Here is a 14,992-nt window from a genome sequence, read left to right as displayed (position 1 = left end):
GTAAGGCAGGCAGGTAGCAGTGGTGGGGCTGGGGCTCAGGCCGCTCCAGTTGCTCAGGTGGGTGGAACAGTGGGTGGAGCCGGGCGTGCCCCTCTCCTTCTGTGTTCACTCCCAGCATCTGGCCCCACCAGGCCCGCAGCAGCAGCAGCAGAAGCAGCAGCAATGGCCATGAAGGCCAACAGTTGCCTCCCATAAGGATTTTCGTGGGGTGTTCACACAACCTCCAATTCACAGAACGTCTTATTTTATAGAACATATCAAGGAGCCCTGGGGGTGTAGTGGTTGCGCGTTGGGCCGCAATCCGCATGGTCAGCAGTTTGAAACCACCAGCAGCTCCTGGGGAGAAAGACTGGGCTTTCTACTCTGGTAAACAGTTAGAGTCTCAGAAACCCACAGTGGGTTGCTGTGAATTAGCCCTGACTCAATGGCAGAGTATCATGGATGGTAAGTAATGCAGACATCTATTCATCGAATACATAAGTAACCGAACCTCTAACAGGAGCCCTGGTGGGCATTGGAGTGCAAACCCCCAGGTCAGCAGTTCGAAACCACCAACCTGTCCAAGGGAGAAAGCTGAGGCTGTCTGGTCCCATAAAGAGTTACAGTCTTGGAAACCCACAGGGACAGTTCTATCCTGTCCCTTAGGTAAGGTGACCAGACGTCCTGCTTTTGGCAGGACAGTCCCAATTTTTGGCATTTTAAAAAAGTTTCGATTTTTGGAAAAAATGCACGACAAGCTATGGAACGGTCTATTTGGTCCATACAGACCAAATTTTTAATCAAGAACACCCCCACCCCACCCCGGTCAATGGTGTCCCACTTTAAATCTGGTCACTTTACCCTTAGGATCATTCTGAGTCAGAATCAATTCAATGGCGGTTTGCGAATATCTAATATGTACTCAGAATCACTCGTGGACAAATGGTTCCTTCAATCATTGAACAACAGGTGTGCTCCATCAGTCTGTCTCACGGTGCCCCCAGGTGTGTCGGAGTAGAGGTATGCACCACAGGTGTCTGTCTGAAGGCTGAGTTTTCAAACACAGATCACCAGACTCACCCTCCAACCTACAGCCAGGAGCCGAGGAAGCTAGCAGTTGGCGCCACCACTCACACGGCACAGGACGCCTGCAGCGTAACTCACAGCTCACACCACCCCGAGGGTGAGCCTCCCACGGAAACACTGACTTATTCCAGCTCAGGCCAGATTCATCCGAATAAATGTTCATTCCCAGTCACTTGCTCCTCTTTACAACGGACTCAGCCAGGGAGGGACAGAGCGTCTACTTGAATGGTGCAGGGCTCAGGGGACAGCAGCCTGGCCTGTGCTCGATGCTGCTGTTTCATATGATCCCAGACATGAAACCTAAGGCCAGCCCCACCACCGCACAGGTATGCACACACACGCACATGGGCACTCACACCATGCGCAGCACCAGGAAACCGCCGTTCCGGTCTGGCTGAAGAGGCAGGGGAGTGAGTTTCTTGGCTTCTGAGCTGTTCTTGGAGTTGGGCCATGGAGGGGAACTGATCAAGGGCACAGCATCGAACTCGGGCAGACTCCACGGGGGACACAAAAATCAGACTCTCCATCCCTCTCCCCCTAGGGGGCTGGAAAGAAGCTGTGGAAGAAGCTCAGCATGAGCAGGCTCCCACTGACCCCGGAAGAGAACACTGATGGGAGGCGGGGTGGGGGGCGGGCAGCATGGAGGGCTAGACCGACACCCTGAGCTCTCCCTCCGGTCCCGGGAGGAACCACTCTGTCCTCACAGACGAGGCCTGGGAGGCTTCCCCTGCTGGCTGAATACGTTTCTCAGGAAGATCCCACCTGTGCAAAAGTAACAAGTGTGTGTGTGCACGTGTGTGCAGCAAGGCCCGCAAAAGCCAGAACTCATGTAAGACAAACCCTCATGACAGAAGGAAAACACAAGTATTTTCCACTAACATGATGAGCAGTCGCAATGTGGTCGGGCGAAGGCTCCCAACGTGTGCGACCTGGAGCCCCCAGGCAGCCCCAGCTCCTCTGAGAGGGGTTTTCCTGTCCCTTCAGGCCCCACTGCCAGTGTTGTCCTCTGCCTGAGTGAAAATGGGGCCACTGTGTATGTTTCTCCGCATTTCACATTTTTCTGACAATTAGGATGTGCTCTTTTATCACCATACACACGTTTATAACCACGGAGCCCCATCAGCCCCCTTGGGAGCGTGTGGACTCTGGAAAAATGGGAGAGCTCTTCTTAAATACTCGGCAGATGTGATGTGCTTGAGGCTGCCCAGGGGAAACTTCTGGAAAACATCCACTCCTGGCCTACTTGCCAGATAGCTTCCCTCCGGGTTAACTCGTGTCTCCCTGGTTATTGGCCTGTTGAGCTGGAAATACAGTAGCAGCTGTTCTTTTCCTTACATAACAGATTCCAAACTTCTGGAGCACAGGAGCCTCCCCTGCTCCCTGGCCCGCCCAGTGTCTCACGTGGAGTTCCGGGAGGACTCGTGTTTCGGGGTTCGCTTCCCGAGGAGGTTTCTCACAGCTCATCTTCGGACACTCCTGAGAGGGTGGCCTCAGTTCCGGGCAATCTGGTAGCCCCCCACAGCTTCTTCGCCTTTCTAAACAAGTCCTCCTGCCCCTCAGCCACCTTGGGACCAGGCAGCTAACGAACCCCACAGCCGCTAAGGTTAATGACAGAGATGGAGCCTGCCCTTTGGAAGCATCTGGCCGTTTTCTTGGAATATCTTAGCTCATTCCAGGAAATAGGGCAAAGGGAGATACGGGGATCTCTGGGTTCAGCAGAACTCTGTCTCTTGACTTAAAAACCAAAACAAAAAACAACCCATCACTAGGTTTTTGTAGCCCCCAGTTTCCCAGAGATTTTCTGCACGTAGAGCGCTGTGGTGAGGCTCTGTGAGTCACAGCCACCTCCGGAGAGCCAGACCACGGCCCCTTCATACCGTGGCTCCCAGCTGCTTTCTGAGAATGCTAGCCTTGTAGTCGGTGGGCTGGAAGGAGCCTTGCTAAAGGAGTCCTTAGACTTCCCCAGTGGGGGTGGGGAGGGCTTGGGGAGAGAGACACAGGTAAGTCTGAAACCGGGGAGCCCGGGAGCTGGTCCCAGCCTGAGGCTAGTGTAAGCTGAGGAGAGCTAGACAGTTTCCCCAGTGCTTCGACTCTTGCACACACACACTCACAGTCTATTGTAGTTATTACTATCTCTAGCTCCAGGTATAACACACACAGAGTATATGGCTATGTCCAGATGTATGTGTGTGTCTCTTACACACACACACACACACACACACACACACACACACACAGAGTCTGTCGTAGCTATTACTAACTCCAAGTGTAACGCACACACTGGGGCCATGTGGGAAACTAACACTAAGGGAAATATGATGAGGACTATATTCCCTAATTTACAACAGAGGGAATCTGGGAAGCTAGTATTCCACGGTAGGAAAGCCACCACTTTGGTAAATTAGAGATAAAGCCAAGTACATGATCCTGCTTTAAATGTCACTCCCACAGATTCTCCCCTAACAGCTATGCTGCCTTAAAGTGAGCAAGCATGTGGTTGATTCTGTCTCCCTGTAGAAGCAGACATTCTTGTTATCTCCTTCTCCCGCGGTACCCAGCCCCTCTCATGCCTTCCCCCAATTCAGGCATTAGGTTTCCTCACCTGTGAGCTCAGGGACTTTACTGTGGTCCGTCCCCCCCACCTTGTGAAGTATGTAACTACTGAATATGCATGTCTTATGACTACCTATAAATATCCCAAGACAGTAAAGATTCTCTCTCTCCTCCTGCTCTCTGCGCGAACCTGGCTGCTGAGATCATGGCCGTCATGGAGGTGAGCATGCTACCATAAAGTGTGTCTGACTCCTTTATTTATCTTCTCTCCTACCTCTCCTGTTCTCCATGGCTTTACTGTAGTCTTTACGTATTATAGCCGTACAGTTGCACCTACAGACCCCCTCGGTTGTTAGAGGCTGGTTTCCTCTAACAGGGCGACGCCTAGATGCTCTCACTCGCTCACCCCAGGACAGCCAGGCCCCACTTCAGTCAGTTGTCTGCTGGGCAGAAGCTGGTTCATCTGTGACCTGGCGTGGCATGCGGAGATGATAGAAGGAAGTTCCGTCCTTCCTCAGAAAGCCCAGGGCTCTGCGTGGGCCTGCAGGCATGGGAGAGCTGGCACCTGGCCTTGCTCCCTAAGTCTGGTCTTGTAGATGGTCCAAGCTTGTAGACACTGGCCTGTGGCTCAGGTCACATCCGGCCTCCAGCCTGACCTCCCCTGCAGGCCTGTCCCTTTCTGGGCTGCAGATCCTGGCCCTGCACCCAGGAGGGGGAGTGGCTCTCAGCTTCTGGTGGCAAAGGATCCTGGTGTGGGAGCAGATTGCTGCTTCCCTCAGAGATTTCACAGATCTTCCACGTTGGGCTGCTAACTGCAAGGTCAGCAGTTTGAAACCACCAGGTGCTCCCAGGGAGAAAGAGGAGGCTTTTGACTCCCATGGGGTTCTATTCTGTTCTGTAGAGTTGCCAAGAGTCGGAATCTACTCAATGGCAGCGAGGGTTTGTGTGTGTGTGTGTGTGTGTGTGTGTATTTATAACCCAGAGAGGGCAAGCTGGCCAGGACATCTGAACAGAGCTGCCCCCTTGTGGCTGCCAAGAGTCATGCTGGCTTCCCTGAGAAGGCACTGATGAGCATTAAGAGATGATACTTCCTGCTTCCTCCCCCCTACTACCATGATCCCAATTCTACCTTACATATCCGGCTGGACCGGAGGAGGTGCACTGGCACAGATAGGAACTGGAAATACAGTGAACCCAGGACAGATGAACCCCCCAGGACCAGTGGAGAGAGTGGCGATGGCGGGAGGGTGGAGGGAAGGAGAGGGAGAAAGGGGGAACAGAGGACAAGGTCTACATGTGGCCTCCTCCCCGGGGGATGGACAGCGTAGAAGTGAGTGAGGGAGACGTGGGATGGGGTAAGATATGATAAAATAATAATACATTATAAATTATCAGGAGTCTGTGGGGAGGGGGGAGCGGGGAGGGAGAAAAAAAAACGATACTTCCAAGGTTGTCCTCTTGATAGGGAGCTCACTGACAAATTTTTCTCCTTCAGAGCCAGGTGAGCGTAAACCGCCTAGCAACCGAGCATTTTGACCACTGGGCCACCAGAGCTCCTTCACCAAAAACCAAGACCAAACACCCCGCCATTGAGTCCATGTCACTCCATGACCATAGAGGACAAGGTAGAACTGCCCCAGTGCGTTTCCGAGACTGGAACTCTTTACTGGACTAGAAAGCCTCATCTTTCTCCCCCAAAGACACTGGTGGTTTCGAACTGCCAACCCTGTGGAGAGCAGCACAACACATAGCCCACTACTCCAGCAGGTGCCTCCGAGCACCTGAACATCAACATAAAACAGCAACATGGAGCGTTGTAGGGAGTGGCTACGGTCCCCTTTCGCCCCGTCCCTCAGTGGACAGGGATCTCTTGGTCCTGAAAGTCTTATGAGGATACCTTGCAAAGGCACCCTGAGGCTAACTCACTCGGGATGGTGCAAAACAAAGAGCCCTGTCTTTATCTATTGCCTCCCTCCTCAAGGCTGCCTGACCCCACGAGGGCAGGCCCGTGTCTGGCTCCCCCTTCTCTCCTTAGAGCTTAGAACAGTGCCTGGAACACAGCAGAAGCTCGGTGGCTATGAAGCGATGGAGCCTGGGGGAACCCCAGGTTCTTTTTACTCTGAGCGGCTGTTTGACTCGGGACGAACGGAGCTCAGAGGTGTTGGTGATGGGTCCAGCTGGCTGTTACACTACACCTGGACATTCCAAGTGTTTCTCTTCCAGGCTTCTAGCTCAGACCTCTCCACTCTGACCCCACCCGCCCCCACACACAGAGTCTCCCATGCGTGTTATAGGCCACGCCACTCCTTTCATTCAAATTCGTCAATAAGGAGGGTACACAATGCGTTCCCAACCCCAGCCACACGTCTCCACCCCCAAGCATTGTCCTGTCTTCTTTGTGTCCCTGCTACTTTTCCCCGAGGATGGGGAAAGTAAAGCCTGTTACTGGATACCCGCCTTTGGCTTGGTTCTTTTTCTATCCGTTTGCGATCTTGGTCAATACCCAGCTTTCTTGCCACCGCAAGATGAGTGTTAGGGTGGCCCTCTGTGTTTTCCATGATGATGTTGCCCCAGGAGTCAGGGCCACTGGGGTGAACAGAGCTCCCTAGGCAGCTCCCTCTGTAGGTCGGAGGCTGTAGAGCAGTGGTTCTCAACTTGCCTCATGCCGTGACCCTTTCATACAGCTCCTCATGTTGTGGTGACCCCGCAACCATAACATTATTTTCGTTGCTACTTCATCACTGTCATTTTGCTACTGTTATGAATTGGGCACCCCTGTGAAAGGGTCATTCGACCCCCAAAGGGGTCATGACTCACAGGTGGAGAACCGCTACTGTAGAGCCTCCAAGCAGGTGGGCCAATCTCCTCTCTACTAACAGAGACACGGGCCCAGGAAGTAAAGGGACTTGTCCAAGGCCTCACAGGTGATCAAAGCCAGGTGCAAGGGGTCATAATGCTATGTCCAGAGGCACCTGCGGCAAAGAGAACAGTGAGTGTGATTGTCGTTAGGGGTCATCGAGTCGGTCCTTACCCATCACAGAAGGAAACACGGCCTGCTCCTGCTCTGTCCTCACAATTGTTCCTGTGTCTGCGCACACAGTGTCCATCCTTCTCCCTGAGGCTCTTCCTCTCTGTCGCTGACCCCACATCCCACTCCCCACCCCCCTACTTTACCAAGCATGATGTCCTTCTCCAGGAACTGGTCTCTCCTGACAACGTGTCCAAAGTACATGAGACTGAGTCTCAGGCTCACCATCCTTGCCTCTAAGAAGCACTCTGGCTGTACTCCTCCCAAGACAGACCGCTTGGTTCTTTTGTCAATCCATGGTCCTCGTGAAGCTCAAGTTCAGCAGCACAGCTCAACTGCATGGATTCTTCTGCTTTCCTTACTCAGTGTCCAATGTTCACGTGCCTATGAGGCGATGGAAGATACCGTGGCTTGCATGTGCAGCAGCAGCAGCAGCAAAAGGGACATCATGTCCTAAAGACCCGGGACCTCCCTGCTGGCCTGTAGAGTGTGGGGTTCGCCAGAGGCTGGACCCCGCTCCAAATGGCTCCTTTTACTGCTCTGTGGCCCTGTCCCCTCACCTGTCTTTTAAAATAAACCATTGGCCCCCCCGGTTTCCCTAAGGACTAAATACTTCATCCAAGAAACAAAAGCAGGATCTCCCCACACTCCAGGAGATTCGGATGCAAACTGGATCAGGTACAGCTCCACGAGCAGAACCAAGCTGGGTGTGTCAGGAGCCTCCCCAAGTGAAGGCAGGCAGGCAGCATGTATTGGGCTCATTAGCATCCTGCCATGCTGAGTTTTAAGACTTTGCCACCAGTTGATCAGTCGAACTTGTTTTGGCAAACATCTGATTCCCTCGTTGTTTTTTATGCTTCTGCATTAAAAGGTGAACAAGAATAAGTATGTGAAGACTTTGGTTTGAAGGGGAAACAAACGTAGACAAAGGGATAAAGAAATAGCAACATAAATAGTAAAATAAGCAATAAAAAAGGAAGCCATAAAATAATTTCACACTACGCTTATAAGTGACGTGACTCAAATAAAGCTGGATAATGGGGTGCAAAAGGTCTCAGGCTGGAAGGAGGGGGTGTCATCATATCCAGGGAGGTTGGGGAAGCGCTCTTGGAGAAATGGCATTTGTGCTAAGCCCAACAGGATAGCTAAGAAAAAGCTGAGCTGAGAAGAGGCAGCCAGGTCGAGGTCTGGGGAAGTTCTTCAGGAAGAGATTAGCTCCTTGTACAAGAATGCTGAACAAGCTGGCTGGGTTGGGGCTTGTGTCCTGTTGGAAATCCAGAGGGAGGGGTGGGAGGAGGAGAGATCGGCAGGGGTCCGACCAGGCAGAGGCTGGTGGCTGGGTTTGATTGATAGGATTTTAAGCAGTGATGACTTAAATCTCTCTGTCTGGAGCTCAAGAGAAACCAAACTGGCTGCCATCAAGCCCAGGCTGACTCAGAGTGACCTTCTGTGGGTTTCCGAGACTGTAACTGTTTATGGGACTAGAAAGCCCGGTCTTTCTTTCTCTCAAGGAGCTGGCGGTGGTTTTGAACTGCCAACCATGTGGATCTCAGCCCCACATGCAACCAATACACCACCTGAGCTCCTCCAATATGAATGCAAGAGAGGCTCTGAAGGCCAGTGAAGAGACGGATGTGGTCCAGGTAAGATGATGGTAGAGGCACAGACAGTCAAAGTTCGAGACAGTTATGGTTCGAGGTGGGGGGCAGGTGAGGGGACTGTCTTTCTAGATAGTAGACATTTGTTTAGGAGCCCTGGTGGTATAGTCACTTCCACACTGGACTGCTATCATCAGGGTCAGCAGTTTGAATCTACCTGCTGTCCTGCAGGAGAAAGAGGAGGCTGTGTGCTCTCATCAAGACTTACAGCTAGTTCTATTCTGCCCACAGGGTCACTCTCGGCCAGAATTGACTCCAGGGCAGCGAGTTTATTTGAGACGCTTGTTTCCTTGGATGATGACAGGAAAGGACAGACGAAATATGGGTGAAGTCAGCACACCTTGGCCAAGGTAAGGGAAGACATTAACAAGTGTTCAAGGAAAAGGGACAATTATGGTAAATGCCGTTGCACATACAATTTTGCAACAATGGTAAAAACAAGTGAGAAGGTGTTATTTTTGTGTGGTGGGGTGGTTAGATATGGATGCGTGTAGGTGTACATGGAAGCCTATGTGAGTGACTGCATGGGCATGTACGCACGTCTGTATCTGTACATTTGTATTGGCTGGTTCCGACTCACAGCGAAAGAAGGAAACACCGCCGGGCCCTGCACCATCTTCATAATTATTCTTATGGTTGAGCCCACTGTGGCAGCCCTGTGTCCATCCATCTCGTCCAGAACCTTCCTCTTTTTTGCTGCCCCTCTGCTGTACCAAGTATCCTATCGTTCTCCAGGGACTGGTCTCTCCTGACAACATGTCCAAAGGATGTGAGAGAAGTCTCTCCATCCTGGCTTCTAAGGAGCACTCTGGCCGTACTTCCTCCAAGACGGACTTGCTTGTGACCTGGGCAGTCCATGGCGCTCTCAGTGTCCCTGGCCGTCACCACAGTTCAATGTATCAATCCCTCTTTGGTCTTCCTTATGCATTGTCCAGCCTTCACATGTTAGGAGGTGATTGAAATTACAATGATTTGGGTCCAGTACACCTTAGTCCTCAAAGTACACTCCTTGCTTTTCAACACTCTAAAGAGATCCTGTTGGAAAGCTTTACCCAATGCAATGCAAATGTGTCATTTGGTCTCTTGACTAGTGCTGCCCGGAGTGTTTAATTGTGGCCCCAAGCAAGAGGACACCCTTGACCCCCTCAGTGTTCTCTCCCCTGGCATAGCCTCTAGGAGGTGTCCTTGCGGGAGCATTAACTCTGCTCACAATGACAACATACAGCGATCAGCTCTGACCGCTTCCACCACCATTCCAAAATCTCCGTGCCTCCAGGAAAAGACCCCCTTCCACCCTGGAAGCCATTCACAGATTTGGATCTCTATATAAATCCCCCCAAAGGCGTTGCTGCCAAGTCTCCTCTGGCTCATAGTGACTCGTGTGTGTCCGAGTACAGCCCGGTGCTCCATAGGGTTTTCATTGGCTGATTTTCCCCCCCTTCCAGCAGTAGATCTCCAGGCCTTTCCTCCGAGGTGCCTGTGGGTGGACTTGAACCTCCAACCTGTGAGTTAGCAATCAAGCGTGCACTGACTGTTTGCTTCACCCAGAAATGCTTTGGTGTCTATTCACCGGCCTACTACATGTAAGTGGAGTCATGCAATGTGTGTGGCGGGGGCTGTTTCTACCTACGACCTCCATTTCAAAACAGTGATGTCCTCATTGGGGCTATAAATCCTATATCCGTTTCCATGGTAGCATGGCCTTGCCCATAGGACCACTTGAGTTCGGTATTCCAAAATTCTCTCTCCCCACACATCACCAAAGTTTGCCTCTGACTAACCCACCCTAGGGTGTTGTTTATGTCTCCAGAGAAGAGGGAGAGGGACCAGACTTCAACCCAGTGAACCAAGACGTGAATGCAGCATACAGGCATGAACCAGGGAACCAATACAGAGGCCAGCGGGGCCGACCCCCAATTCCAACTACATGAGCACCCCCGACCCCCCAACCCCAGAGGAATGCGCTTCAGAGGACAGCACTGAAGCTGCAGCTCGGGAAGCGGGGTGCGTCTGAACAGGAGCACACGAAGAGGGAAGGAGAGAGTGGAACACACCCGGCCCACCAAGCCCTGAGGACAATATCCGGCTCAGAGCAGTCAAGGCACAGAGGGGATCACAGGGCCGGCCCCCTCACAAGACAGGACATGTCCCTCACTGACACATAGTGCTAAGGGGGACAGCAGTGGGGACACGGTGTGGGAGATGTGTCCCATCTGACCCCACCGCACTGGGGTGAGCCCTAAGAGGAGCAAATCAACGAAGTCCCCAGGGATGCCAAAGGTGGGCCGGGGGCCGGGGCGTGGCACCCCGTGGACTCAACTGGAAAACACTCCTAAAGGTCCACGGACAGACCTGGAACCGCTTGAGGGCTTTTCAGTTTTTGCTGTTGGTTTTTCTTTTTCTCTTTATTAATTTTTTTGTTTTGTTGCATTAGCTGTTGTTGATTTATCTTTTGTCTTCTTTTTTTATGTTTTGCTCCGCTTTGTTTTTGCGTGTACTATTGTCTACGCACGTCTATCTGGACAAGATAGGCGGGATGAACAATCTGGAGGAGAGTACAACGGGACCAACGATTCCGGGGGAACACGGGAGAGGGAGAGAGGGAGAGATGGGGAAAAGGAGGGGGATGCCAACAAACCCAGGGACAAGGGAAGAACAAGTGACCTAAAATTGATGGTGAGGAGGGCAAAGGATATTTTGGGGGAGCTTGATCAAGGGCAATGTAGCCAAGAGGAATTACCAAAACCTGAATGAAGGCCGAACACGGCAGTGGGATGGGAGGAAAGTAAAAGGAACCAGGAAAGAACTGAGAGGCACAGGACAGTTATAGAGGTCTAAATACAGACATGTGTGTATGTATATGTATATATATATGTAAATAAATTTATATACAATGACAGGAATAGATCTATGTACATATATTTATAAATTATTACAGTAGCTGATGGACATTAGGCCTCCACTCAAGTATCCCTTCAACGTAAAAACAATTTGTTCTAGTAACCGGCACTCTGTGATGTTCAGCTTCCCTGACACAATCACTGAAGACAAAGCGGGTGCATAAGCAAATGTGAGGAAAGCTGATAGTGCCCGGCTATCAAAAGATATAGCATCTGGGGTTTTAAAGGCTTGAAGATAAGCAAGCAGCCATCTAGCTGAGAAACAACAAAGCCCACCAGCCTGTGTGATCATGAGGTGTCCATGGAAGCAGGTATCAGGCATCAAAGACCCAGAACAAAACAAATGAAAAGCATATCAATGGGAATGAGAGGGAGGGCAGAGTGAAGACCCTAAGGCCATCAGTAGTCAATTGGATACCCCCCCATCAGAACGGCCACAAGGAAGAGAAGAGCCAGTCAGGGTGCAGTATAGCACTGACGAAACATACACCCTTCCTCTAGTTCTTTAATGCTTCCCCTACTACCATGACCCCAATTCTATCTGACTAACCTGACTAGACCAGAACATGTGTACTGGTTCAGATAAGAACTCGAAACATTGGGAATCCAGAGCAGATAAAGCCCTCAGGACCAATAAGGGGGCAGTGACACTAGGAGGGTTGGCCGGAGGGCGTAAGAGGGAACCGATCACAATGATGGACATATGGCCCCCATCCCAGAGGGACGGAGAGCAGAGAAGTGGGTGAAATGAGACAGCAGTCAGTATAAAACATGGGCGGGGGGGTGGGGTGGGGGTGTAGAATAATTTATAAGTTATCAAGGGGGCAAGGGGGAAAGAGGGACGGGCGGGAGGAAGGAGGGAAATGAGCTGATGCCGGGGGTTCAAGTAGAAAGAAAATGTTTTGAAAAAGATGATGACAACATATGTAAAGCTGTGTCTGACAAATAGATAAATGTATAGATTGTGATAAGAGCTGCAAGAGTCCCCAATAAAATAAAAGCTTTTTAAAAAGTGTGGCCCTGACACTCCCATTTCTTTAGCTTTTGTAGTTAACCTCTCGATGGCCATGCGTGTCCTCCTTTTATACGTCTGAAATAGCTCAAAAACCAGGCTCACTGCCATCGAGTCAATCCCAACTCACAGCGACCCCAGATGACAGGGCAGAACTGCCCGCTGGGTGTCCAAGACTGTAACTCTTTAAGGGAATCTACAGCCTCCCCTTTCTCCTACAGTGTTTCCCAACGGTTGACCTGGCCATTCGTGGTCCAGTTCCTAACCCTCTATGCCACCAGGGCTCCTTCGTCTTAAACATCGCTGAGTTCAAATTGCTATTATTGTTTTTCCCCCCATTATGTGTCAGGCCTTCTCCCGGATGCTAAGGATTTGGTCGTAAACTCGTGGTAGCCGTCTTCTCTAGGCTGACCTTCCTGCGGTCAGATTTTGTCAGCCAGGAAGCTAGTCTCTCTGCTGATCTGCTCTGATCCCAAACATGTGGCTGTTTTCATCTCAGTTTTCCAGGGCCCTCTTATGTCTGAACTCTTCCTGGAAGCCCCCCGCACCTGCCCCACCCCCCCGCCCCCCTGCGCACTGACAGCAGAAGAAAACCACCTTCACCCCCCCTGGACGAGTTTGTGATTTGTGTGCTCCACCGAGGGCCTACCTCACCTTTCCACGAAGTGGGCGCGCTCCGAATGGACTGTCTGCCCTGTGCGCCCCACCCATGGTGGGAACGGAGGCCAGAGCGCCCACCGGGCGGCTGTTTAGTATTCTGCAGCCAGGAGCTGCCCTGCGCGCTCAGCAGCCCAGGACGCCTCGTGCATGTAAAGAAAGATCTCCTTCCCTTCTGCACACCGTCATCGCTCTTTCTTGAAGGTGAGCGAGCTCTTTTAAAGCCACTGGAGTCCTCAAATGCTGAAACAACTGAGTGAGGAGCATGCTCAGGCCTTGACCGAGTAAGAGGAGTCTGTAGCCCAGCGGTGGACCCTCTTCCGTGTCTGCACTTGCAGATGACATCTAAGCGCTCGACAGGCACCGACAGCACGCCGCACACAGAAAGGTATTTTGAAACCGGGTCACTTAAATGCCGCCAGCTTCAGTGATGGCCTCCAATCGCACAGGACCCTCGGTGGATAGAGCCTGGCGATCTGAAAGACCGAAATGACCTCGACTGCGCCGCTGACAGGCATCACACAGTGGATCGGGACGGCTGCCCGCATGGCCACAGAGAGGAAGCTGGAATTCTTTCTGAGACTCCGTCCCTCTGGGTCGATAAACCCTGTTGGCAAATTCTTCCTAAGACCTACAAGCGTTTTTTGTAAACGTAGCCCAGATGTGTCTTTGTGGAAGTATAAATACCATGTCTTTATTGAGCTATTTTTACCACTCAAATTGAATAATCCTCTTTTTATTTGTCCCCGATGCCAAATGTGCTTTAGATTTTTTGGTTAGAGAATGCTAGACTGCCCTTAATGGATCTCAGACACCAGACCACCTATTGGGAAAGCAAGGGGGGCCTTACTTCAGGAAGGCGGCTCTGGGTGACATGCGGGACAGGGGTACACGCTCTGGACAGGGGTACACGCTCTGCCAGGCTGGCGCGTGCCATCGTGACTGATCACAAAGCACTGTTGATTCCAGCGGCTCTCGGCTCCATTGGCAGTTGGGACAAGGGACACTGGTGGTCTTTGCTTGTCTGATTGGTTAGTGGGAGATTTAAAATAACTTATAATGCCTTTCCCTGGTGTTATTGCTATGCTAGGGATCAAGAAACTAGTGGGCGTGGAGAAGCGAATAATCATGAGTACAAGAATAATGAAAATGTTCTAAAATGGATGGTGGGGACAAGTGTCCAACTCTTCTTGATGTGATTGAAGTGTATGATACATGAATTACATCCGAATGAAAGTGTTTAGACAAAAAGGGAGAAAGAAAAGAAATGAATGGGATGGGTGGGGTAAGCTTTGCCCATTCCAAGTAGGCCCATTTCTGTGAAGTATTTGTGGGTGGAGAAATGACCATGGACTGGACTGACACACTGAACTGGGCGTGACCGGGGCCCCACGTATTCCCTGGCTACCATATAACCCAGCCCTAAGTTAGGGGCCCATGGTGATGATTGGGCTCCAGGGGATCAAGGCCAATCGGGCTGTGTCCAACAGCCTTAGAATGTTTGAGGGTCCCCCTTAGCCCAAAGGGTGCTCACCCAAATCAATGGCTAGTGGGGAGCGCCTGGGGGCATCATTGTTGCATACATTTACTGTAATGGCTAAGGATTCTTTCTCCTGGCACCAAGTTCTCCCTTCAGTCAGGGTATGAAAGGAGACTCAGGCCCAGTCGTAGTATTTATTGTTGCTAGGTGTCATCTAGCAGGTCACGGCCCATGGTGACCGCTGCACAGCAGAATGGACACCGCACGGCCTGCACTGTCCCTCACAATTGTTCCTCACCATCACCAACAATGGTCTGCTTCCGTTCATTAGGGCGTCAGTAGCTGACAGTGCTTGAAGCTGTGCCTAGGTTTTCAGCAGTTCCTTCCTCCAACGCGGGGCGACAAGTCCTCTTCATTGTCTGTTCTCAGCCTGGAAACTTTCCGCTGAAACCTGTCCTCTCTGGGGGACCCTGCCTGGCATTTGAGATACCAGTGACATAGCTTCCAGCATCACAACAACACACCAGCCGCCAGAGTACAGCAACCTGACAGACAAGCGGTACAACTATTAGGGTGCCTCTATTTCTTCTGATCATATAAACCCCCAAACTAAACCAAGCTCACTGCCATCCAGTTGAT

The sequence above is a fragment of the Echinops telfairi genome, unplaced genomic scaffold (genome assembly GCF_000313985.2).
Source record: "Echinops telfairi isolate 266 unplaced genomic scaffold, ASM31398v2 ScPeMD7_7458;HRSCAF=8496, whole genome shotgun sequence".
NCBI lineage: Eukaryota > Metazoa > Chordata > Mammalia > Afrosoricida > Tenrecidae > Echinops > Echinops telfairi.
Note: the sequence above shows the minus strand (reverse complement) of the source record.